Below are 27666 nucleotides of genomic sequence, written 5' to 3'. Positions count from 1 at the left end.
GAATAGCTAACCAAGGGTTGTGTGATGTGTGCAAGATGCTGATCAAGGAGGAACTAACACAGGAGCTGGATAGATACAATGGTACTAAGCTAAAGAGGATGTACAAGTTAACAGATCAAGATATGTTACAAATTTACAAGGTTGTTCATGTTTGGGTTTTGTGAGATGAAAATGTTTGTGAAGGGTGGGACGTCTGTAATAGTTGATAGGCGGATAGGTAGATGGTTTGCGAAAAGCTTAAGTGAAAATGAGATTCTTTGTGTGCATGTGATAGGATACAAGCTAGGATACAAGATTTGACATATAATACAAGCTAGAATATGGTACAAGCTTTGGACAAGATTTGGATATATAAGCTATGATACAAGGGATGATACAAGATTTACAAGCTAAGTTACAAGATTTACAAGCTGTACAAGAGGTATTTACAAGCTCCATTAGATTTTGGATATTTGGTTGGAACACCAAGGGAACAAGCAGGTATTTTATGGGATAGTGGGTGAATGGATGAGGCATAGGATAGTGATAGATAATGGATTAGTCTTAGTACACAAGGCGCCTGAATTACCAGGTTTTCACCAAGGTACCTATCCAAGGCGCTTGAATTGCCAAGTTTTCACCATTGGACGCTTATTTCTCTTTACTATTTTTTTTTTTTGGTATTTTTCAAAAGCTGGGTATACGAAGGATCTTCAAGCATAGAACTTCTTGAGATGAATAATGTTAGTAGGATCATTCAAGAGTTCTCCTTTTGGTGTAGATAGCTGATAGGCTCCAGAGCCAAAGGAGGCAGTGACAACATAAGGACCAAGCCATGTAGGTTCAAACTTGCCTTTCTTTTCTCGATCTGCTTGGACTTTCATGTTTTCTTTGAGGACCATGTCACCTGGCTGAAAGTGTCGTGGAAGCACCTTCTTGTTGAAATTCCTTTTGAGACAAGTTTGATAGACTATGAGATGATCATAGGCTTGTTGTCGCTTCTCGTATAAGAGATCTAGCTGGGTGAGCCGAGCTACTCTGTATTCTTCATCTGATATTTACCCTTGCAAAGATATGCGCAAGGAGGGAAGTTCAACCTCTATAGGTAGTACCGCTTCGGCACCATAGACTAGGGAGTATGGAGTTGTGCCTGTGGATGTACGGAAGGAAGTTCGATAGGCCCATAGGGCTGGATTTATTTGTATATGCCAATCGCGATCGAAATCATTGACAACTTTCTTTAGGATTTTGAGGAGGGTTTTGTTAGTTGCCTCTGCCTAGCCATTACCTTGTGGGAAATATGGGCTAGAAAAGCAATGATAGATGTGGAGGGAAGTGCATAATTCTTCCATGTTGAGATTTTCAAAGTTACCTCCGTGGTCGGTGAAGATGGTGGATGGGATACCGAAGCGGCAAACAATGTGGTATAAGATGAACTTGGAGACTTGAACTCTTGTAGCTGAGACGAGGGGGACTGCTTCCACCCACTTAGTGAAATAGTTTGTAGCTGTTATTATCCATTTATGTCCATCAGATGAGAGGGGTGTGATAGTTCCAAATAGATCAAAGCCCCAACAAGCGAAAGGCCAAGGTGGTGCAATAGGTTGTAGATCCTGTGCTGGAGTGTGCACAAGATTTGCATGCTACTGACATGGGAGACACTTTCTGACAAAGTCACAGGAGTCTTCTTCAATGGTAGGCCAATAGTAGCCTGCTCTAAGGATTTGTTTTGGTCTAAACATCAAGATAGAGTATCGTGATAACCTCGACGATATAGGTTATTGGCTATGATGACATAGCGGGATGATTTTCGGATGAGGTTTTGGCGTTGGGTACGTGTGAGGTGAGGGGATATGATACCATTGTTAAGGTAAGCGTGAATCTCATGGTACCAAGGGGATTGGGACCAACCAAGATACAAACACGGTTTGAATCCTCATTCGCATAGGCGGGTGTGAGGAGCTGCTCGACTAAAAACTCATCCTGTGTAGCTGCTTGGGGAATTTCCAAGAGTGAGCCGATAGTAGCCATAGCATCTGCTGCTTTGTTTTGTATTCGAGGCACTTGTGTAAACTGAAGCCTTGTAAAATGCTGGGTTAGCTGATCAACTAGCTCTTTGTAGGGTAATAGCTTTTCATCTTTGGTTTGATATTCATTTAGGGCTTGCTTGATGATGAGCTGAGAATCGCCAAAGATTTGTAACTCAGCAATGTTCCATTCTGCAGCTATCTTTAATCCTGCTATGAGGGCCTCATATTCAGCTATATTGTTGGTGCTAGGGAATTGTAGCTTGAAAGCTTTTGGAATGTAATCTCCTTGAGGTGTGACCAACAATATTCCTGCCCCTGATCCATGAGATGTGTATGAGCCATCAAAATAAAGTTTCCATGGGGGTTGCTCTTCAATTAGACAGATATGCTCATCTGGAAAATCTGTGATCAAAGGATATGCATCTATTAGAGGTGCATCAGCTAGGTGATCTGCTATAGCTTGCCCTTTGATTGCCTTTCGATCCACATACTGGATGTCAAATTTGCTAAGGAGCATAACCCATTTGGCCAAACGGCCTGTAAGTGCTGTTCTGGAGAGCATATATTTGAGAGGGTCAATCTTGGAGACTAGTTGGATAGTATGACTTAGCATATAGTGGCGAAGCTTTTGAGTTGAGAAAACAACTGCCAAACAAGCTTTTTCCATAGGAGTATAATTGAGTTCATAACCAACTATGGTTCTATTGATGTAGTAGATGGCTCTTTCTCTGCTGTAGTCATCGAGCTGTGCTAGAGGTGCCCCTAGAGCAGTAGGTGTTGCTGATATGTACAGAATTAGGGGATAACCAGGAACTGGTGGAACCAAGATAGGGGGATTGATGAGATACTGCTTGAGATGGTCGAAGCTGCGTTGACATAAAGGATCCCACTTGAAGTTCTCATCCTTCTTCAGTAAATGTGAAAATGGTGTACACTTATCTGCAAGCTGGGAGATGAAGCGCCGAATAGATTGAAGCTTTCCCTGGAGAGAACGAAGCTGTCGCAGTGTCTGGGGAGGAGGCATGTCTAAGATAGCTTTGACCTTCTTGGGGTCGATCTCTATACCTCGTTTAGAAACTATAAAGCCTAGAAGCTTGCCAGATGTAACCCCAAAGACACACTTCTTGTGATTCAGCATGAGATGATATTTGGCTAACCTATCAAAGACTTTCTCCAGGTCAACCAGATGATCTATGAAGGTATGAGATTTGACCAAGATATCATCCACATAATCCTCCAAAATGCTATGGATGAGATCATGAAAATTGGCTGTCATAGCTCTTTGATAGGTAGCCCTAGCATTCTTTAGGCCAAAAGGCATCATGATGTCTTATGCTGATCCTCTTCTGCAATCTTGATTTGATTATACCCAGAAAATCCATCCATGAGGGACAGAATTTCATGTCTAGCTGTAAGATCTACGATCATATCTATGTTGGGCAAGCGAAAATCATCTTTTGGACAAGCTTTGTTAAGATCTCTGAAATCAGTGCAGATTCTGATGTCACCAGACGGTTTAGTGACGGGGACCATGTTGGAGATCCACTCTGAGTAGTCGATAGGTCGGATTACCTTAGCAGCTAACATTCTTTCTAATTCAGCTTTGACCAGTAATGCCACCTTGGGGTGCATTTTTCTAAGCTTTTGTCTGACGGGCTTGATCTTTGGATCGACTACAAGATGATGAACTACAAGCTTTGGATCAAGTCCTGGCATGTCCTAATATGACCATGCAAATCGGCCAATGTTCTCTCTTAAGACCTCAAAGAGGAGATCAGCTTGGTCTTGTGACAGGGATGCAGCAATGTGAACAAGTTTGGGGATCTTTGAAGAACCAATGTTGACTTCTCGAGTATCCTCAATTAGAATAGAAGACACCTCTGGTCGATTATCTTGAGGAGGTAATGCTAAATCTTCATGTTTTGCTTTTGGCTCTGGATTTTCTTGCTGAGGGGTTTTTTTCGCTGCCATAGCTAGTCTCGGATTCACCCTAGTTCCAGTTTTGGGTGTATCAGAACTAGGTTGGGGATTTTCTCCAAAGTACCCCTTGGGATTCTAGCTTGTAGATATAGGCAGAATCTGGCTTTGTTTGCTTATGAGGAGTTTCGGCTCCCATGAATCTCAGAAGCGCTTCCTCTGATGTGAACTCATCAATGTGTATGACGCTTGGTTGGTCCCAATCTATGAGTTGTGGATGGGCGAGTGGTAGGTCAATGAGGTGGGTGGATAGTTCTTGGAGAATAGAGTCTCCGAGGGAGATTTGGTCTAGGTATCATTGTAGGCTCTCTTTTCAACTTCCTAAGGAATGCTCAATTTCGACAAGGTCACCTTGAATGTTCGAAAAAGCATGACCATCTGTATTGGTGCCCCCAGTTGTGGGTATGCCAAAGCCAAGACCTGACTTCGATTCACACTTGTGTGCATTGATGGAGCACTGCATGCCTCTTTCTTCTGGTCCTAGACCACCACCTTGATAGTTCCATTTGTCAGTGATGAGCTTATGTTCTTGGGGATACTTTTGGCTAAAGTGATCAAGGCGTGCCTGATTTCTTTGAGGTGCATCCTTATGTAACCAATTGTTGATATCCGGAGTGAGCTCCTCATGAAGGGGGATTTTTTAGGATACAAACGTTGTTGGGCCAAACTGTTTGTATCGAGAAGGTGGAATCTCTTTAGCTTTGTGATATGTCGGTCGTCCATGGGCATGTGGATCAAGTGGGAGTGCCCCGACAGCAAATGCATCTAATAGACTATACTCTCCACAACCTTTGTTATTGATCCATCAATATAGAGTTTCCATGGGGGCTATTCTTCAATTAGACAGATATGCTCATCTGGAAATTCTGTGATCAAAGGATATGTATCTACTAGAGGCGCATCAACTAGGGGATCTGCTATAGCTTGCCCTTTGATTTCCTTTCTATCTACATACTGGATGTCAAATTCGCTAAGGAGCATAACCCATTTGGCCAAACAGCTTATAAGTGTTGTTCTGGAGAGCATATACTTGAGAGGGTTGATCTTGGAGACTAGTTGGATGGTATGACTTAGCATGTAGTGGCGAAACTTTTGAGTTGAGAAAACAACTGCCAAACAAGCTTTTTCCATAGGAGGATAATTGAGTTCATAACCAACTAGGGTTCTACTGATGTAGTAGATGGCTCTTTCTCTGCTGTAGTTATCAAGCTGTGCTAGAAGTGCCCCTAGGGTAGTAGGTGTTGCTGATATGTACAAGATCAAGGGATGACGAGGAACTGGTGGAACCAAGATAGGGGGATTGGCGAGATACTGCTTGAGTTGATCGAAGCTGCGTTGACATAAAGGATTCCACTTGAAGTTCTCATCCTTCTTCAGTAAATGTGCAAATGGTGTACACTGATCTACAAGCTGGGAGATGTAGCGTCAAATGGATTGAAGCTTTCCCTGAAGAGAGTGAAGCTGTTGCAGTGTTTGGGGAGGAGGCATGTCTAAGATAGCCTTGACCTTCTTGGGGTCAATCTTTATACCTCGTTTAGAAACTATAAAGCCTAGAAGCTTGCCAGATGTGACCCCAAAGACACACTTCTTGGGATTTAGCATGAGATGATATTTGGCTAACCTATCAAAGACTTTCTCCAGGTCAGCAAGATGATCCATGAAGGTGTGAGATTTAACCAAGATATCATCCACATAATCCTCCAAAATGCTATGGATGAGATCATGAAAAATGGCTATCATAGCTCTTTGATAGGTAACCCCAACATTCTTTAGGCCAAAAGGCATCATGTTGTAACAAAAGGTTCCCCAAGGGGTAGTGAATGCTGTCTTATGCTGATCCTCTTCTGAAATCCTGATTTGATTATACCCAGAAATTCCATCCACGAGGGACAAAATTTCATGTCCAGCTGTAAGATCTACAATCATATCTATGTTGGGCAAGGGAAAATCATCTTTTGGACAAGTTTTGTTAAGATCTTTGAAATCAGTTCAGATTCTGATGTCACCGAAAGGTTTAGTGACAAGGACCATGTTGGAGATCCACTCTGAGTAGTCGATAGGTCAGATAACCTTAGCAGCTAACATTCTTTCTAATTCAGCTTTGACCAGTAATGCCACCTTAGGGTGCATTTTTCTAAGCTTTTGTCTAACGGGTTTGATCTTTGGATCGATTGCAAGATGATGAACTACAAGCTCTGGATCCAGCCCTGGCATGTCCTGATATGACCATGCAAATCAGCCAATGTTCTCTCATAAGACCTCAAAGAGGAGATCAACTTGGTCTTGTGATAGGGATGCAGCAATGTGAACAAGTCTGGGGATCTCTGAAGAACCAATGTTGACTTCTCTAGTATCCTCAATTAGAATAGAAGACACCTCTGGTTGATTATCTTGAGGAGGCAATGCTAAATCCTCATGTTCTTCTTGTGACTCTAGATTTTCTTGCTGAGGGGCTCTCTTCACTACCTTAGCTAGTCCCGAATTTATCCTAGTTCCAATTTTGGGTGTATTAGAACTAGGTTGGGGATTTTCTCCAAAATACCCCTTGGGATCTAGCTTATAGATATGGGCAGAATCTGGCTTTGTTTGCTTGCGAGGAGTTTTGGCTCCCATGAATCTCAGAAGCGCTTCCTCTAATGTGAACTCATCAATGTGTATGACGCTTGGTTGGTCCCAATCTATGAGTTGTGGATGGGCGAGTGGTAGGTCAATGAAATGGATGGATAGTTCTTGGAGAATAGAGTCTCCCAGTGAGATTAGGTCTGGGATATCATTGGTGCCCCCAACTGTGGGTATGCCAAAGCCAAGACTTGACTTTGATTCCCACTTGTGTGAGTCGATGGGGCACTGCATGCCTCTTTCTTCTAGTTTTAGACCACCACCTTGATAGTTCCATTTGTCAGTGATGAGCTTATGTTCTTGGGGATACTTCTGGCTGAAGTGATCAAGGTGTGCTTGATTTCTTGGAGGTGCATCCTTATGTAACCAATTATTGATATCTGGAGTGAGCTCCTCATGAAGAGGGATTTTTGAGGATACAAAGGTTGTTGGGCCAAACTATTTGTATCGAGGAGGTGGAATCTCCTTAGCTTTGTGATATATCGATCGTCCATGGGCATGTGGATCAAGTGGGAGTGCCCCAACAACAAATGCATCTGACAGACTATACTCTCCACAACCGTTGTTATTGATCTTTACAGTAAAGAGGGTGGAGGTGAGGATGGTTTTTGGGTCATTACAAGTGTGGGATGAGCTGGAGATGGTTGTGCCAATATCAATTCCAGGGCAATGGTTTGTATATGAGGCTTCAATCGCATTGCAGTAAGCAAAGGGTTCTGGATCAGCATGGATGGTTACCTCAGTGCCCTGATGCGGAAATTTGACGCACTGATGGTAAGTGGATGGAACGGCTTTCATGGCATGAATCCATGGGCGACCGAGGAGGATGTTAAATGGTAGGTTTAGATCAATAACATGGCAGAGTGTCTCTTGGATGACTGGCCCAACCTTGATTGGTAGCAAAATAGTTCCTTCTGTGGTTCTTTCCAAGTTGTCATAAGCTTTGATGGTGATAACCTCACTGATGATATCTGCCTCAGTATACCCAACTTGTTTTATGAATTTTAGGGTGCAAATATTCAAGGCTGATCCATTATCTATCATTACTCTTTTCACGGCAAAATTGGATACCATGAAGGCTATGCGAAGCGGAAGGGTGTGATCTGGCTCGACCATAGGTATGTCGGTGGGTTTGAATGATAGGGCACATGAGGAGGATAGGTGTCCAACAAGATTACGAAAATCAGTAGCGTTGATATCTGAAGGGACACGGGATTCTATAAGAGCACTGTCAAGGATGTTCTTGTACACAGGACTAGTGCGAAGAAGGTCTAAAATGGAGATTTGGGCTGGCATGTTCCCAAGGTGTTCCAAGATATTGTACTGGCTTTTTGATGGAGCTGATGGTGTTGGTGAAACGGGGGGCCTGCGATGTTAAATCGTGCTGTTCGAGTGGTGACTGCACACTCATTGTTTGGTCCTTTGATATTGATAACATTGACAGAAGGCTCTTTCTCAGATATACAACCTATAAGGCTACCATAGTCTATATAGGATGAAGTGTGGTCATTGTTCTTCCCATGCTGTTGGTTTGGCTGACGGTTGTTGGTGTTGTTGTTGTTGGTTTGGATAGGTGCTTTTCCAAGATTTTGATTGTTGTGAGGAGGAAAAGCATTTTGATAGATCTGTAAGCCTGCATTGGGAGAGGTTTGGGCACCAACAGTGATTTCCTTCCGATCAATGAGGTCCTGCACATAGTCTTTCAGTTTCATGCATCTGAGGGTGGTGTGACCTTTTACTCTATGAAATTTGCAGAACTCATTGTCTTTATACCATGCAGTTTTGGATTGGCTTGGGTCGATTTGCTGGGTAGGAGGAAATTTGATGAGGTTTTCCTTGACTAATTTCTCAAAAATGACATCCAATGGCTCACCAAAGGGTGTATAGTTTCTAGGTGTAGGTTGGAATTTGGGCTTTTGTCCTGCAGCTACATTGATGGCATTAGCTTGATTGCTAGACGCGTGAAAGTTGGGTCTTGGATTGTGGTTTTGATAGCTTTGGTGGTTCTACTGTTGGTAGTTGATAGCTTGTTGATTGATTGGTTGATATGGTGGGTTGGACTGGTTTTGAGAAGGACCAACAATATTCACATGTTTGGTGTCAGTGACGCCATCTGTTGCAACATGCTTGTTTTTGTTCCAATACCTAGACTTGTCATTGGAATGTGATTGATTTTGGTTGGCTTCCTTGTAAATCTTGACCACACCATCTTTAATGAGTCCTTGTTCAAGGATCATTCCTTTCTCTTTGATGTCTTTGTAGGTTTGTAAATAGTTCATGGTCATGTGGTGAGCCAAGCTAGGATGGGCATTATCAATAAACATTTTCACCAAATGGCGCTCTGGCAAGGTGCAAGATATGCGGGTTGTAAGGGTTTGCCATCTTTGCAGATATTTAGGAAGGCGTTCTCCACCTTTTTGCTTAGTGTGGACAAGATCAACTACTGATAGCTCTGTTTCAACAAGATGGTCATATTGGGCTACAAATGCCTCAGACAACTCAGCAAAATTTTTAATTGTGCCATAGGGGATTCTATAAAAGCATTCAAGAGCTGGTCTGGCCAAGCTTTTGGGAAAGAGACGCAAGAGGAAGATGTCATCGTATGCCATTTCTTGGCAGTGCATGTAAAATTCTTTGATATGTGTGACAGGGTCTCCTTTTCTTCTGAATTTGTCAAACTTGGGTGTCTCAAAATGCTTGGGAAATGGTGTCATGGTAATGGCTCTGTCAAATGGGTAAGGACACACATTCTCAAACTTGAAGGTTTTTGGATCATTTCCCTCTTGGATGTTCTTCAAAGTTGTTTTCATGGCTTCCCATTCTGAATTAATGGGTAACATCTGGGGTGCCTCCAATGTAGGAGTTCCCTAAGGTAGGTATGTGCTAGATGGGGCAATGGAATATGGATGGCTTTGAGGTATGGGCTGGTAGGGATTGTATATGGCTTGGGCAATTGAATGGTGGACGATGGGTTGCTGAGGTGGAGGTGGCACATATTGCTGCATATGTTGCGAGGCTTGCTGCTGATATTGGATTTGAGGTTGGGATTGAGGAACATAAGCTGGCTATGGAATAAATTGATTGCTTTGTGGAGGTAAGGTATAAGATGGGTGTGAAGCTTGGGGAAAGGATCGGGGAGCTTGTGGAACTTGACTTTGGATTTGAGGAGTTTGACCAATATATGTGGGGTGTGCCCCTATTTGTGAAGGTGTTTGCATGGCAAAAGAGGCCAAGTAATTGGTAGTTGATGGTGGTGGATTTCCTCCTAGAAGTGGCATAGAAAAATAGTTGGTAATAGGAGGTAATGGATTAGTTGGTGGTGGAGGTGGTGGAAATTGAAAGCTTGGAAATGGAACTGATGGGGTTTGATAGCTTGGTGGCTAGATTTGAAAGCTTGGTAGAGTGGTGGCAGGAGCTCGGGTCACTTGAGAGATGGGCAGAACATTGGTAGTAGCTGGTGGGGTTTGATAGCTTTGTGGAGTGAGGGTAGTAGCTTGTGGATTTGTGGCTGATGGCACTGAGCTCCAAGGACCTAGTGGAAATGATGGAATTGTGTTTTGAGCTGAGGTAAACAAGCTGGGGGTGATGAAGGGTTGATTACTTGGCCCCATGGGTGGCATCCCTGTTGTATATTGTTGAGGTTGGCCAAAGATGCTAGCACTGATTTGGGAGATGGGTGGATTTGGAAGGCTGGGTTGGAGAGCAGTAGCAACAACAGTGAAGGGAGTGAATGGTGAGGTGTTTTGGGCAAAGGGGTTTTGGGTTGGAGTGGTATGGACCAATGCTGGAGTGGTGGTGGCTGGATTGGCTTGTGGAAGGGAGATTTCAACTTGAGTGGAGGCTGGTATGTTTGGGTCTGTTGGATCATATGGGGTGGGTTGAGGCTCTTTTTTTGGTATATATTGAGGATAATTTGAATCATAAGAGCCTATGGGTGGTGGGAGTTGTCCAAACAATGGGTGAGATGGCTCTGATAGGGGAGGAGGTCCTCAAAAGTCGAAGGCTCCAATGTTGTCCCTTCGAAAGTTAGCCATAATTGTTTCCTTGTTTTTGTCTATAATGGCATTCACCAATACTGCATTTCCTGGTTGGTTCATGAAAGCTTCAATGTCAGTAGGTGATGGTATGGTGTTCTCTGGGCTGAAGGATGGTTGAGTGCTCAAGGGGAGCGATGCTGTTGGATCCAAATGATAGTGCTCCGTTGTTTCCTTCTTCTTCTTGCCTAAGGGAGTGACAGGTGGCATGAAAAATGCAGAATGTTTCCTAGGTATGAGATGCAACAATGCTGATGGAGGCAAAAGAGGAAGGCTTTTCTATGCAAATGATTTCCTAGGTTGAGGCAAAGCTGTATGACAAAACCTAAGGAGGATTGGGTGGAGGATTCTAACTTCAAAGATATGTTGCCAAAGCACGAAAGGTCTGCTTTCCTATGTGCAAGCTTGGTGGTGATTGTGTCAACTTAAGAATAGACTGATGATCCTTTAGGAAGAACACGAGATTGACCACTTGTGGATCCCAACCTTTAGCTCAAGGTGATGAGGGATTACAAGTGACAAAGCTAGATTACCCTAGACAAAGCTCTGTCAAAGGGATAACCTTGGTGAGATTGATGGATTTGGAAGTTTTTAGGAATGGCAAACTTTTGGCAGGGTGATAACAATTTTGAAGGCTTGGATATGAGGTTTTGATTGCTGGCTAGATGGTTTGGTTCTAAATGAGATGAATGAGCTAAAATGCTTTAAGGGGATGACTAAGGATGGCTAGCTTACCTACAAAGATGACTCTAATGCAAAAGTGAAGCTTATGCAAGAAGATGTGGAGAAACGAGGGGGTCTAATCATAGAAATCATGCCTAGTTGGTAAGGCATAAGCATTGTTAACTCCTGGATGTTGGTTAAATTGGATGGTGCGATCTAACCAGGCATCTTGAAGGGCTTCGTCAGCAGCTTTGTCATCTGCTTTGTGGAGTTTGGCAATTCGAGGACTTTGTGTTAGTTTGTTTCTCTTGGCTGAAAGTTTTTGGTATGTCTGAGATGGTTTGAGTTTAACTTTCTGGAACTTCTGTTTGGGTTTGGGTTGCTCTGACATCAATTCCTGAATCTGCTTAGCTTTGAGAGATCTTGGTTGTTTTGCTTCAACTTGTTCAACTTCTGGAATATGCAGTGACTACGCTAAGTGTGCCCTAAGCTAGGATTGACAAAGTTTGGCAAACATTCATTCAACAAATAAAAAAAAATCAAGCAATAGATAGGAAGAACCAGATAGAAGTTTTTGATTCTCAGAATGTGATACATGTGCCGAGGAGTGTGTATGTTTTACAAATGTCTCGATTAGTCACTTCAAACACATTAACACCCTAGATGGTTGTCTACAAGGCTGACAGTTGGTTTAGCTAGGGAGTCCTCGATATACCCAAGGTACGTGAGGCTCAAATCCGTAGATGAAACCAAAAAGATGTTAGGCAGCCAAGAGGAGTGGTAACCCACTTCTCCTCTTTCACTTCTCAAGGGTATAAAGTTCCTTGAGGCTTAGGCCGAGTGACAAAATCTTGATCCCAAGAGAGGTGTCTTTCGATTCACCTCCCGGTTTTTATACTCCGCCGGAACGCTGGAGTTGAGGTCGTCCAAGGGGTGATGAAATCCCCAAGCAGGCCTCCTAAAAAGAAACAAGGTTTTGGATCCTAATCTTATGCACCCAAGATGGCCTCGAAAGACGACAAGGGGAGAGAAGACTTGGATGACCTTGGGCTAAAAAACACACTTGCTCTTTTACCAATTGACTCTTATGTGTGTTGATCTAGACTTTGCAAGCACTCATGTTTAAGAGACAATGTTCAATTCCAACTTTGAAATGCGCCAACAAAGCAAAATCGAGCGAAGAATGAATACAAGAAGAAGAGTTAGGGTCAACAAAAAAGTATACCCGCGCGCTCGGAGGCCCTCCACGTCAAGTATCGATTAATTTTTTTTAAAGCATTCAAGAGTTGGTGTGATCTTGTTTTTAAGCCCAAAACAAAGATGTGTGAGATTTGATTTCAAGCGCGCGCCCGGAGGCCCTCCACGTCAATAGTTGTTCAATTTTAGTGCCCAAACTTGAGGTGTGATCGATTTACTCTAGAGATTTATTCATTTAAGAATTTTGATAAAGTTAAAGCAAACATTCAAAGACCAAGTGAGTGAGTTAGATTGTGGAACATTTAACACCTTTTTCAAGTAGACCCATCCCCATAGATGGCATTGAGATTGCAACCAATGGTTGAATTGATGGGTGATTAGAAAAGAGGTGAGTCCAAGGAACTACTCAAATTGATTTTTGCAAATTTGTATTTAACTTAACGAAATTTCTTAAATGTCCAAAAATCAAACTTTGCCTAAATTGCATGTGGAAAAGAGATTTGTTTTTTTCAATTTTAAAAGCTCCAAATGAAGTGTTTGATATTGCACTGGTTAATTGATCCTTGGCATTCAAGATTGGATTTTTTGTTTTAATCATGCATTCAAGGAAAATTTGATTTTAATCTATGGCATTCAAGAGTGTGTTTAGCAACATGCATTCAAAGACAAGTGATTAAACATTCAAGTTTTTTCTTTTGAGCATTCAAGATTGAGATTTTGTGTGTTGTTTTAAGAACTTTGAAGTGCTTTGTTTTACCCTAAGATCATTCAAGATTGTTTTGGACTCAAAAGTGAAAATGACTCTTTGGACTTTGTTTTTCATTCAAGATTTTGTTTTCTAGTTTGCATATTTTAAGCCCAAAAACGATACTCCTAGATTGTTTTGATGCATGAAAAACCTAAGAAATATTCAAGATTTTGCAACAAGACATTTGTTTGGAACAAATAACAAAGCTTTTAGGACAATTTTGGCAACCATTTAGGACTCTTAGTTTTCATGAGATTTTTAAAAGAACTTTAAAATATTTGCAAATGAGATTCATTTTACCTTTGATTGATGCTTTGAGTTTGATTTAGATTTTAGTGTGCACTTTAGTGTTGATTTTGAACCTTTTGAAATGGAAACTTGAAGTTCTTTTTAAATTCCCAAAAATGAAGTGTTCCTAACTTTGCATGAATGCATCTAAAACCTTGATGTTGCAAGGATGCAAATGATTGGATTGGTTTAGTTTCACTTGTTAAAAGATTCTTTTTTTTTTTTTTGCAAATTTTTAGTTTTTAATGGATTTAAGTATGATTTGGGGGTTCATTTTAAGCACTAAAAAGAAGTGTGTATGATTTTGCTTCCTTAAATAAAAATGGCCAAGATCTCCCACAAGAAGAAGAAGAAGAAGTAGATGGAATAAGAAGAATATAGACAAGAAGAGGAAGAAGAATTCCAAGTGCTTTGTCCACCTTCAAGCTTGAAAAATCTGCAAACATTATGAGATAGACTATGAGTTCCTTTGTCTTCTTCATGCTTATGTGGACCTACAAAACCAATTTATACAATCCTACGAATCACAAAAACAAGTAAAATTAGCCAAAATTAGCAAATGACATACAAAACTTGACTAAAAAAGTTAATGAAGGTGACCCATGCGGGGTCCCACCGAGCGTGCCAAAATGTATATGAGCAATGTTAGTATGCTAATAGAAACCAAATTTAAATAAAGCTTCTTCAAACTAAACAAAATTCATAAACTTCAAAATAGACTAAGATGATCTTTCAATTGAGAATATGAGTCATTAATGGGCTCTCTCAATGAGAAGCTCTTTTGTTGAGTGGCTTTGTCTAAATAGATAGGATGTATGCTCAAGCTTATGCTTCAAATGGAGTTGGAATTTGGGTGTGACTGTATGGTTTTGAAGTAAAATGGCTTCTTAAAATGGCATTATGACTTTACTTCATGGATTGTGTTGTTTTGCAAAGGGGAAGGATTCAATTTATAGGCAAGAGGCTTGAGGAATTGAGGGCTAAGATGCAAGGATGGGAAAAAGCTCATGGAGGGCTTAGATTGCATGAAAGGAGAGCACATGGATTGTGTGTCCTTATAACCAATCAGAGAGTGACACGTCACAGGGTGAGAGGATGGAGGAAAGGGGAAGGATGAGTCAACAAAGGAGGCTCAGGGGATAAAATTTTCATAAAGACCCTCATAATGGCTTGTAAGAGCAATAAAAGGGCTTGAAAGAGTCATTTATGGCCTAGTGGGCTTCATAAAGTTTTATGGTTGGGATATTTTGAGGGAGATAAGAGGAATTTCGACTTGGGCTTGATTAGGAAGGTTTTAAGCTTGCTTAGGCTTGTGCAAATGATTAGAGGATGGATTAGGATGGTTTAGGATTAGCTTAGGGATAGGCAAGTGGATGGCATTTAATGAGGGTGGGTGAAGGAGGAGATATTTGTTAACTTTGGCTTGGGTTAGTAAGTTTTAACCTATGTTTAGGGAATGTGACAAGGTTAAGAGGGGATTAGGATTAGGTTTAAAGACATCTTCTAGAAGAGTCTAGACTTTGGATGAGGATAAAGACTTTCTAGAATAGTCTAGAACTTCCTAGGATGAGGATGAAGACTTTTTAAAAGAGTCTAGAACTTCTTAGGATGAGGATGAATTAGATTTTTAGGAAATAAATAAGGTTTTATTTATTTCAAGGGTTTGGGTTGAAGAGTTATTTATTAAAACTTTTTTAATAAACATGAGGATTAATATTTAATCTTAATTAAATATTTTGAGTTGGGATTAGGGGTAGGAAATGATGGGATTAGTCTTTTAATCAAAATTAAAGAAGGATTAGAAGATTTTGGAAGAGGTTAGTGGTCTTAAGGAAATTGGCTAAGTTTTGGGCAAAAAATAATTTTTTATTTATTTTGGGTTTTTTGGTCAATTTATTAATTAAATAATTAATAAATAAAGAAATAATATTTAAATAAGATTTAAATATTTTTGGGAGGGATTCCTTAATTAAATATTTTTAATTAAGATAAAGGGATTTAATGGCATAAAAATAAATAAATAAATAAAATAATTAATTAATTAATAAATGATGATGTCATCAGATTTTTAGAAAATAAAAATATTATTTTTTAAAAGATTTTAGGTGTCTACACTTGTTATGTAGCCGACATGTTGTATGTGGCCGACGGACACCTTCAGGAAGTATATATACACCCTTTGGGATCATTGTAATCATCATCATAAGCATAATGTAATGTTTTTGGCATATGCAAATAATACAAGGAGTTCTGCTGTTCTTATCTATTGCCTGTATGCATTGATTCATTTACTAGTAAGGTAAACAGTAGAGTAGGAATATATATCAACAATTTAGTGATTACTCTCACAGTCACTTGTGTGAGAATTTCATTTTCAACATTCTTTGATTATTATAGTTCTTTTGTAAATATCAGTTGTATATTCAAAATGAATAATACAAGGACATTTATTCTTCGTTCAATACGAATGAAGATTGTTTTCTACAATTGTGAATATAAGCTGAAAATGATAAACATGAACACTTTACTTCATTTGTTCTTTTTTCGAAACTGAATTTTAACATGAGTTAAAATTAAGCAACATTTTTGGCAACCTTTGTTGATTGTCTACGTGCTAGACTTTTGACCAGTTGCCTTTCATACCCATTGGGCATGGATTCTAAATTTTATGCATTTCTAGGACCTAGACTTGACACAACACGACTTCTAAAGCTGCTGGTTGGGTTTGGGATGCATGTGAATGAGCTTAATGAGACCTAAAAACTCTTTTTGGACTTATTGACATGTATGATCAAACTCAAGTATCAACTTTAGAAGTCAGAATCTTCATAGTTGACCATCTTAGGTATGCATATAAGAATGTATGTATTGAATGAATGCATAGATGTGTGGGTATGCATGTGTAGGATTGGCAACAAAAGTATGATTATGATCTTGATAGCTTAACACTAAATAGCTGCGACACTAGATGTATGCACATGCATGTGTAGGATTGGCAACAAAAGTATGATTATGATCTTGATAGCGTAACACTAAATAGCTGTGACACTAGAGGTATGCATATGCATGCGTGTGCTAATTAGGTGTATTCACTCAACACATGCATTGATATGTGTATAAATGAGGTGAGTAGGCATGGAAAATGATACTTGAACTAGCAACTCGACAAACCTAAAGCCTAAGGAAAATAGGAAACTACTTAAGGAAAGAAAACAAAAACTGACATGTGCTTGGAGAACACTTAGGAAAACTTGACTAATATGCAAATGCATTTATTAAAAACAAGAAACCTAACTTAGAAAACAAAAGATTGAGATATCATACCTCAAAGCAACACTTGAGGTGAATACCATTGATTGGTATTGGCAACACATTTCCTTCCATAGTTGACAATTGATACGCATTGTGCTCCTTGCATTTTGCAACGATAAATGGTTCACTCCACATATGATCAAGCTTTGAATGATGACTAGGTCTGCTTTTAAGCACATCCCATCGTAGCACCAAATCTCCTTAAAATAGCTTTGGAGTTGCCTTTTTATCGAAGAACCTTTTCGTTTGCAGCTGATGATACTCCATTTGCTGCATGGCTTTGCTCTTGGATTCTTCTAATTCCATCAATCGAGCATATTTGACTCCCATAGGATCTCATTCTTTAAAGAGCATCACCTGACTCACTATATCTAGTGTAGGTAATTCTGTGGAGATAGGCAACCATGCTTCTTTACCATACACCAAGACATAGGGAGAATTTCCAATAGCTTGCTTTGGCGTTATATGATCAAGTTTTCAGCTTCGAGTGCCAATCCCTTTGGTTGTCTTGTAATGTCTACTTGATTATCTTTATCATATTTTTATTTGTAGATTTCCTTCCATAGTTGACAATTGATACGCATTGTGTTCCTTGCATTTTGCAATGATAAATGGTCCGCTCCACATATGATCAAACTTTAAATGATGACCGGGTCTACTTTTAAGCACATCCCACCATAGTACCAAATCTCCTTCTTGAAATAGCTTTGGAGTTGCCTTTTTATCGAAGAACCTTTTCGTTTGTTGTTGATGATACTCCATTTGCTGCATGGATTCTTCTAAGTCCATCAATTGAGCATATCTAACTCCCATAGGATCTCCTCCTTCAAAGAGCATCAGCTGACTTGCTATATCTAGTGTAGGTAATTCTGTGGAGATAGGCAACTGTGCTTCTTTACCATACACCAAGACATAGGGAGAATTTGCACTAGCTTGCTTTGGTGTTATGCGATTAACCCACAATGGAGTTTTCAGCTTGGAGTGCCAATCCCTTTGGTTGTCTTGTAATGTCTGCTTGATTGATTATCTTGTTCATATTTTTATTTGTAGATTTAACCAACCCTTACTTTGAGGGTAATAGTTAGAAGTATTGACATATTCCATTTCTCAAAGCCTAATCAACAACCCTTAAACTAACAAAAGCCATTGCATTATCTGAAATGAAAGAATCCGGTATATCAAACCTGGTCACAATGTCTTTGTAAAAATTCAAGACAGAAGTTTCATTAGCTTCTCTAAAGGCAACTGCTTCCACCCACCTTGTGAAATAGTCGGTTGCTATCAAAATCCATTTATGGTCAGCACTGGATGGTGGGTGTATGGCGACTATAAAATCGATTCCCCATCGCATAAAAGGTTGTTCCACTTGAAATGGATGTAGGGGCATTTGTTGGTAATCCTTCTTTTCCTACAAACATAGCGCACTTGACACACTTCCTAGTCCAAACATAAGAATCTTTGAACAACGTAGGCCAATAATAACCAGCCCTCATTATCTTCTATGACTATTAAAATCTATTACTTTATTATTTGTTGGTTGGGATGATTAGGAAAGAGAAGGGGAAAGGAGCTCATGCTCCCCTTTAATCAAAATGTGCAAAAAGGTAAGGGTACACTATTGCAAAGGCCCCTATATTGTTAAATTGCTGACGACAGGCATTTGTGTACTAGATTCTTCATATAGGTGAGGGGCGCCATATCTAATCTATAGTGCCATAGTTCAATTCACCGATCTATTATATCGCCTCCATATAGTTGAAGCGGGTCCTATCGATTTCTATACCTACCATCCTGGAGGTCAAATGCATATAGATATGGATAGCCACATAGAAATAAGGGGGACCCTCTCTCAATATCCCTAGATGATCCCTCAACTCATGTTATTGACGTAATCAATCTCAAATCATCTATTCGATAGTATTTGGGATTAGGATTGATTCTATATCGAATCGATGAAATGAACTTCCCTATGTATATAGATATAGCGACCTTCCCCAATATCAACATCCAATGGGATAGATAGGGGCACGACACTCTCATATAATCCATTGGATGGGAGCTTATCTCTATATGGTGGGTAGATGTTGATCGTGCATGTTGAGTGGAGTCAATCGAGTAGAGTCTAATGGAATGAAGATGTATTATAAGCTAATGCTCTATTGTACTCTAGGTCCCCCATGACACATAGATAGGGCGGTTCATAACTTACCGAGTTTTCAATTCCGTATGCATTTGCTGTGAATGAAGTGCATTATCTCTGGAGGCAGAATTCATTGCATTATAGATGCAGAAAACCTGGAGAGGAGGTGAGGCTTGGAGTGAATAGGGTATTAGAATAAGCATATGATGGCCCATATCTTTCCAATGAGTATATTTAATCCCTGACGGACATAAATAGATGGGGCCTTTTAGTAGTAAACATCTCCATTAACAAGCCATTGGCCATATATAGAGAGACGGCCATTTCGAAGATAGAGCTTGAGCCCAAGCCCTAATTGGCACACATTTGACATTTCAACAAACACTTGGCAAACAACCCAATTATCACTGAATATATGGTATTTAAAATTCCAAACATGGTATCAAAAAATGCAACAATTGTTCACAAATTCAGTTAACCTTATCCTTATAGATTGCTCAAATAAATATCAAGCACTGGTATATAAATCTGCCATGTGAATTTGCACATTTAAATTTGAAACAACAAATGGCTCGCAACAAATGCTGAATTTATTCATTAACTTAGTATGCTTCAGACAATTCCTGCTTGCAATCACATAAAGATTTTATCACCAACAAAACCAAAAATTGTTTAACCTTGACACTAGTAAATTTGAACTCAATTTTCAACCAATTTTGGTCGAAATTCCCACCCAGGTTGGTCAAAATTTTGACCAAGATGTTCGCCGAAGTTTTTCTCGTCGAAATTTCGACCAACCTATAGGTTGGTTGAAATTTTAACCAATACTTCTGTTGAAAATTTATAATCTTTGGTGGTCTTGATTTGTCAATGTTGGTCGAAATTTTGACCAATCCATTCGTCAAATTTTTTTTTATTGGTGGAAATTTCGACTAATGCTTGGTAGAAAACTAATAGACATTGGTTGAAATTTCCACCAATGTTTGGTCGAAATTTTCTAGCATTGGTGGAAATTTCCACCAATGGTTGGTCAAATTTTTTTTTAGTTGGTGGAAATTTCGACCAATGCTTGGTAGAAAACTACAAGCATTGGTCGAAATTTCTACCAATGTTTCGTCAATTTTTTTTTTAATGCTGTATCAAGCAATTGCTTCTTATCAAATCCATTTAATTTGCAACCTTTTAAATCTCTGCAAAGATAAAGTTGGAGCAGAAATTTTTTTCTTTTCAAAGGTGTCCTTTGATTGTAAAGCATCCATTCCATTATCTGTTCAACAAACAAGACATATCTAGTTCAACAAATAATGGAATGGACGCTTTACAATCAGAAGACACCTTTGAGAAGAAAAACTCTGCTGCTCCAACTTTATCTTTGTAGAGATTTAAAAGCTTGCAAATTAAATAGCTTGGACAAGAAACAATTGCTTGATACAACATGGAACAAAGAAGAAAAGTGTGTCTAGGATATTGGAACCATCTCATGGAGAATTTGACATTTGCAAGGATATGGATATTTGACACTTCAAGATTCCACAATCCATAATTTTACAGAGAAATCACAATAACTGATGATAAGAGAATCAAAATACAAAACCACATTTTCTAGTCCATTAGCAGGACCCGACTTTGAGACAACCATGGTCTATTGTCTCTATATTCAGATTTCATTCACACTCATTTGAAGTTTTTATTAGTAGTTTTCCTAAGATAGATTGTTTTGTCATTTGAAGAATTGATTAAAAGGTAATAAAAAGGTATTTCAACCACTACAGATTGCTCCGTGGTTGTAGTTTTATTAGCAAAATATTTACTTTCAAATGCACAATGATAAAAGTGCAGCAATAAAGAAAAGTCATGGTAATTGAAAGAGAACCCCAAGATAGCATCTTTGACCAGCTTGAGATCCAATGACACAAAATCTGCTATCTTGGGGCTCAAACAATTATCCAATAGGATATCACTTGCTTTGATGTCTCAGTGCCCTATTCGGATGCTGGATTCCTCATGAAGATAAGCAAGCCCACGTGCAGTTCCGATGTAGATGTTGAGCCGAGTAGGCCAGTCAAGGTGGATGTCAGATCTTTTATTGCCTACTAATTCACATTGATACTATGTGAGTGGATACAAAATAATGCTTACAAATCAAGGTAAGTGGGGTGACCATATATTGTTACCGAATAAAGCTTGTGCAAGATTGTTATTTTCTAGACATTCATAGACCAAAATATGATGATCTCCTTCTACACAGCATCCATGTAATTTAACAAGGTTCTTATGTTGCATTGCAGATATTATAGCTACTTCATTTATAAACTCACGCTTTCCTTGCTTAGATTCAGATGATAGTTGCTTCACTGCTATTAATTTACCATCTAGAAGAATGCCCTATTCCATACTCAAGCACAAGAAAAATCAGATAAACTTTAATCAGAAATCTAAGGATAGAAATGATTTTTAATTGGCATGAACCAAGAGAAATTAGTACAAAGCATAAGTAATGGAAAATCCCAGAGATGCCATAAATAACTAGCAGCAGCAGGGAAAATCCAAAAATCAAAATTATCAAAAGCAATTATTTCTGCATAGCAACATGTGATTTGCAAAAATATAAACTTCATTACAGACAACTCATATCCAAATTGCATCCCATTAAGACAAACTGCATATGAAATTATGCATTAAATTAAAGATCAGAAACATGTGATTTTAAAAGTACATACCTTCAAGAACTCAATGAACTTAGTTACATATTCAGATGAGGCCATGTCATAGTTGTAGAAGTCATATACAATTGGTGTCACAACTGCTAAGTAAATGAGCTGCAAGGAAGCCAAAAAGCAATACTACTCAATATAATGTCTAGAAAAAAATGCTGGAACTGACCCATAGTCAGAATCTAGTTGAGGCACACTAAAAGAAAGACAGACCAGAAAATAAGCCGCTAGACTGCTGTCAAAGATGAAAAGAATGCCTCCAATACCTTCTATGCCAATAGCTGCCATTAACAGATGCTTAAACTGCAAGTGAAATGAAACACAATTAAAAACATTAAAAGCACCAAAACTCTACTTTTATTATCAGTATTGTAGAGACTCGAGAGCATGACTTGAGGAGCAGACTCCCCACTTGTGAAGAATACATTTCAGCAAATGATAACCAAGACATCCAAATGAATAATACTAAGCCATAGGCTTCTTTCCCAACTTCATGTTTAATTGAGGATAACAGAAAATCAAAAGATTATGATGGTAACTTGTATGGTCTCAACAAACATCACTTCATGGACAGAGATTGAAACAATTGATAGTCAAGAAAAAATAAAAATAATTAAAAATAGGTGAATATCAGCTCACTTCCCTCAACTTCTGGTAACTGAACACCTAGGATATTTGTGACGTGATTTTTAAACAATTCAAACTTGGGTTCAAAAGTTTTTGCAGCCATTCCTCCATCAATGCCAAAATCATTTATCCTATATCAGAGTTCCCATGGGATTGTAGCTTTAGAATAAGTGATTTAATAGCGAAGAATGCTTCAACATGGAAAAAGAATTTTCAGATAATAACAGTGCATATACATTACATCAACTACAAAAGATTATTATAAAGCTAGATCACTGCAGAAAGCATAATAAATTAATAATAAGATCGTTTAGGCTATCTTGTAAAGACTGCCCTCAAATTGTTCTTGATTACTTATACACACAGATATCTTAACCAGTTGTGGATGGATCCTATATTGCTATAAAATGATTAGGCTGCACTAAAATTGTTCTTGATTACTTATACACACAAATACCTTAACCAGTTGTGGATGGATCCTATATTGCTATAAAATGATTAGGCTGCCTTAAAATTGTTCTTGATTACTTATATACACAAATACCTTAACCAGTTGTGGATGGATCCTACATTGCTATAAAATAATTAGCATTAATTAAAATGCATTCAAGCCATTAGGTTAATGCCCAAAAGTGCTCAATGGACTAACATAGATTAGTAAGTAAGAAAAATAAGTCTCAAAGAAGAGTAATGCAGACGAACAAAATTAATGCACCCAGAGAGAAATGTCGGGCCATGCAGACTAGTAACAAAATCATGTAAATAGTAAACTGAAAGAAAGAAATAATGCAAGATATATTGATATCAATATTGATTGCATTGCATGATAAGATCATAAGGCCAGTCCTTAACCTAGAAGTTTAAAATCAAGAATTTCAAGTCTTGTAAGGTAGGATATTGATATCAATATTGATTGCAATGCATAAGAAGGTCATAAGGCCATACCTTATGACCTTAACCTAGAAGTTTAAAATCAAGAATTTCAAGTCTTGTAAGGTAGGTCATAAGGCCAGACCTTAACCTAGAAGTTTAAAGTCAAGAATTTCAGGTCTTGTAAGGTAGGTATTACAATCAGGAATGATTAGCAAAAAAGATGATTAGTTGTGTTCCAGTTTAACCTCTGCTAAAAGGCTAATTGATGGGATTCTTATACGTGTTGTCTGTGCAGAGTACGATTGATACATTTTTTAATAATGAAAGTGGCATTTCCTGCCAACTGACTCAACTCACATTTAGACTAGAACTTGGTATGTAATTCTCAACTTGACCTCAAGCATATACCCTGTCTTGGCAAACTCCAAGTGTTCTCCTAGTACAAGAAGTCATTCAAAGAATTCTGATAACAGCTCTTCTGATATTTTTAGTACAGATGAATGCACACGCTTCACTGCTATGGTTGCCAGCCGACGAACCTCCCAAGAAGAGTGACAAAGAAAAAAGAGCGCCAACTGTATAAATCTCAAGATATCAGCAAGAAATGACTCTAAATGCTGCTCAGATTTGAAATTCATGCAAAAAACATCACAAATAGTATAAACACCAATCTTACTTGTAAGAGTTGTTTTGATTGTGTGGATTCTGCCACTCTAGAGATGATTGAGAAATTTGTTAGCATCATTTACCAATTTCAAGTAAACAGTACTCACATTAAAGATTTAACTAAGTCGCATATTTCATCTTAAGATAGAAAAGGCAGCGATCTTATATAAAGAATCATTTATCTAGCTCAAGAGGTCATAAAATTAAAAATAATTTAATCATTTTAAGCATATGAACCTGTGTGAATGCTCTAAAAGTAGCACCTCAACAAGATCCATAAAAGCCGCACAATCATCTACCGCCAATTTTGAAGCCTGAGATGACATTATAGTTTTTTGAACTTAGAGAAAAGCAATAGAAACGTGTGAAGATGATACATAATACTAAATATTTAGGGGTTACCCTAACAAAAAAACATTATTTTGAACTCTTAAACAACATGTTCAAATACACAGACTGAAATTGTTTCTACTAGCTACAACTTCCCATTGTAGCTAACATAGAACACTCATTTAGTTTTCAAATATAATTTGCTCACATCATATATTACCACAAAAGTCTTCTCTCATATTTGGAGGTTTCCGACTTACAAAACACCGTTGTGAAATGTGTACTGTTGCTTATGATCCCAAAACCAGTGTTGCAAATTTCACAAGAATGTTAACATAATCAGTGCTTAAAAATACAGAAAAGGTATGTCTATCAAGTATGTCATTGACGAAGTGCTTTTTATGAACCCGATATCCTTCAATAGCATGAACTTTCCATGAGTCGGAAAGGAAAATCTGACTTTACTAGATGCCTTTAATTCTGGAAAAATGCACAGAAGAATTGTGACCTGTGAGACCTTAAAATATGAGATCTTGGATGTGCAATTAGCATATCACCACAAGCACTTTCTATCACAAGCATAGGATTATTAAGTAGATTAAGTATCATGAAAACTTTTTTGCTTTAATCTTTAGTTTTACCTAAGTTATGCAAACTTAAAAGAATTCAAGTATCCAGTTCCCCACAAAAACAAGGTAAATGCTGGTCTTCTTTCCCAAAGAATGCCACTCATACATAGTGTGGGAATCACAAAGACAAAAAAAAACTATACATGTACCAACCATTTCTGAATATGAGCATGATCAGCTCAAACCCAGTCTTAAAACACAATGAACAAGTATTCAGAAAATTTAATAAATATAGTTATATATATAACCTGGTTTATGACTGTCAGGTGTAGCAAACTTGGCCTTCTTGTCAGATACTGGTGTCTTAGCAGCTGAATCTGGAATTGGCCTCTTCTTTCCAGTAAGTGCCTGTGAAATGATCCTCTTCTAAAAGAATAAATCAAGATCTTCAAAGACAGGATGTGCTATAGCCAAACAAACTTAGTCTTACCTTTGGAGTTTCCTCATCAGACTTGTCTTCTTCATCTTCATCATCATCATTGTCTTCATCTTCATCTTCTTCTTCTTCTTCTTCATCATCATCACTAATGTCTTTCATATCCTATTGCATACAAAGAATAAATTTAAAAATAACACAGAAGATTTGACAAACGATTTGGCATATTGTGAGAACGAAAAAAGCAACCACGCATCTACAGGTTACCTTCTAACCCTAGAAAAATCCATCAGGGGTCTATAATTTCAGTTTCTAGTGTCAGGCCAACTAATAGAAAGATCTTGCTGGCCTTTATTGTGCTCGTCAACAGCATTCAGCCGGTGCTATCAGGTATACAACTTTTCTATTTTATGTGTGTAAGTCCTGTTTTTGTTCAAAATTGACTTACTTTTTCCAAATGATAGTGCTATGAACATGGTATCTCGAAAGAAAGATAAAAACTGTAATGACCAATAAGAGTTATAAGCATTCTTCTTCCTTATGAATTTGAAACAGGGGTAGCAGTGGGATCAGAGTGGTAATGCTATGTTGCTTACATTGGCATGAAGGAAAAGCACTTGCTACTTGGCAAAGGTAACTTGCTCTTCGCACTGAAGTGAACGTGTGGAGTTTCTGGGTGTGATCCCCGAATATCCTTTTTGGGGGTCTACACCGGAGTTTTCTTATGTCCTTTTGTTTGAGTCAGGCTCTTTCGCTCGCGTGTCCCTCCCCTGCTTTTATTTCCCTCTACTTTTTTATTGTTTTTTCTTCCCTGCCCTTGTACTTGCCATTGGAATTCAACGGGTTAGACAAGTTTGCATTTTTGTGATCTTGCTTAGATGGCTTCGGATGATCCTGAGGGTACGTGGTAGAGTACGCTTGACGAGACAACTATGGAAAAAACGGAGAACATTGCCTTAAATAATGGTATAAACATTAATTCGGTTAATCAGAATGCCCAAATTTTTCAGAACAATCTGGTGCTGAAGGTAGTTTATCCAAGGGAGTTAACCTCGTACAAAGCCATCCTCACAGAGGATTTTGAAACTATTTGTCCTCCCTCAGCAGAATTTGATGGAAAGTCCGTGGTGGCAGCCGGAGAAATTTTGGGGGGAACTGCCAAAGCAACTGGAGAATGTGGAGGAATCTCCATTGCAAATGCCGGAGGGAGACGGTAAGTCCCCTCCTGCCTCTTGTAAAACTCTTCACTTGTCTCCTAATGAAGATATGGAGACTGCTATTAGGAATGAGCGAACAAGAATGACAAATTTTGCAATTTTTTTGCTGCTGTTGATTCTGAATTTTTGCCTTCGAAAAGGTTTATGATGAACGGTTTTAAAAAGTTTTGGAGTGCTAAATTGGGCATTCAAATTAGTTTTTGTAGAATGCTTCAGAAAGATTTCTTTGTTATATAGATTAAAAATCACACTATGCAGGAATTAGAATTGAAAAGAACCTTTTGGAATGTGGGAAAAACTACCTTTAGTGCTTTTCCTTGGACAGTGGATGGTAATTTTGATCGGGTCATGGCCAGATCCCCTCCTCATTGATTAGAAATTATCAATCTCCAACCTGAATTTTGGTCGTTTCTTTCTCACATGTTGAAAAAATTAGGCTTTGTTCTTCATGTTGAAGAATCTAAGATCACTTTATCTCACCTTAATGCCAGGGTCCTCACTGCCCTCTCTTCTAAAGTGGATGTTCCTAAGAAACTGGCCTTAAAGCTGGATGAAGTTGTCTTTAAATGGGAGGTTAATTTCTTAGGTAATCAAAATACTTGTTTTTTTCTGCAAGAAAAATGGCCGTAGTAAGAAGAATTGCCCTAATCTTAATGCTGCATCTAGTAAACCTAAGTCCTCTTTTCGTAGCACTGTTGTTGTTAATCCTCCTCCGCAGCCCTCTAGCCATGGTGTTCCTAAGTCATCTTCTGAGTCTCCAGATGTTCAAACCTATTGTCATCCTGCGCCTGATATTCCTACCAATAATGCTTTTATTTCACTCTCCAATCCATTGTTTAAAGAAGATTATGAAGTCATTTCTACTAATGATACTTCTAGTGTTGAGAATAATACAGTGATCTCTAAGCAAGATTCTTTATCTAAGAATAACCTCAGCAATCCAGTCAGGAAAAATGCTCAACTGTTGCCTTTAGAATCTATTAATGACAGCAGCAAGAATGAATAAGGAAACTCCAAAATCATCTACTCCATCATTAAAGCATAGTAACCTTATTAAAGAACAGAGTATTGAGGAAAGGAATGATAATTCGAAGGAACCTGTAAAGGTTGCTCCCCAAGTAATTCCTCAAGATAAGGATGATGCAACTGAAATGACAGAGGCTCACCAAGAAGAATAGAGAGGAGGCTTCTGTATCAAATAGTGAAGATGACACTGTAACTGATAAGGCTGAGGAAAATGTCTCATG

At 38.7% G+C, this 27666-nt stretch overlaps 3 long non-coding RNA genes across 5 annotated transcripts in view; 1 reads left to right on the top strand and 2 right to left on the bottom strand.

The window, feature by feature from the left end:
• Positions 1–27666, top strand: part of LOC149528977 (uncharacterized) — a 186285-nt gene that overhangs the window by 102738 nt on the left and 55881 nt on the right. The gene's annotated exons all lie outside the window — the stretch shown is intronic.
• Positions 21424–22100, bottom strand: LOC149528979 (uncharacterized). The gene is made up of 2 exons (XR_016359036.1): positions 21915–22100; positions 21424–21806 (listed from the first exon to the last, which is right to left on the bottom strand). It is a non-coding gene; the product is annotated as an uncharacterized LOC149528979 (long non-coding RNA).
• Positions 24608–25587, bottom strand: LOC149528978 (uncharacterized). Its single transcript, XR_016359035.1, has 2 exons — positions 25257–25587; positions 24608–25174 (listed from the first exon to the last, which is right to left on the bottom strand). It is a non-coding gene; the product is annotated as an uncharacterized LOC149528978 (long non-coding RNA).

This window comes from Cupressus sempervirens, chromosome 11, assembly GCF_028749045.1.
Source record: "Cupressus sempervirens isolate cs-2001-9-10 chromosome 11, ASM2874904v1, whole genome shotgun sequence".
In the NCBI taxonomy this organism is placed as follows: Eukaryota; Viridiplantae; Streptophyta; class Pinopsida; order Cupressales; family Cupressaceae; genus Cupressus; species Cupressus sempervirens.
Note: the sequence above shows the minus strand (reverse complement) of the source record. Positions and strands in the feature narration are given on the sequence as shown.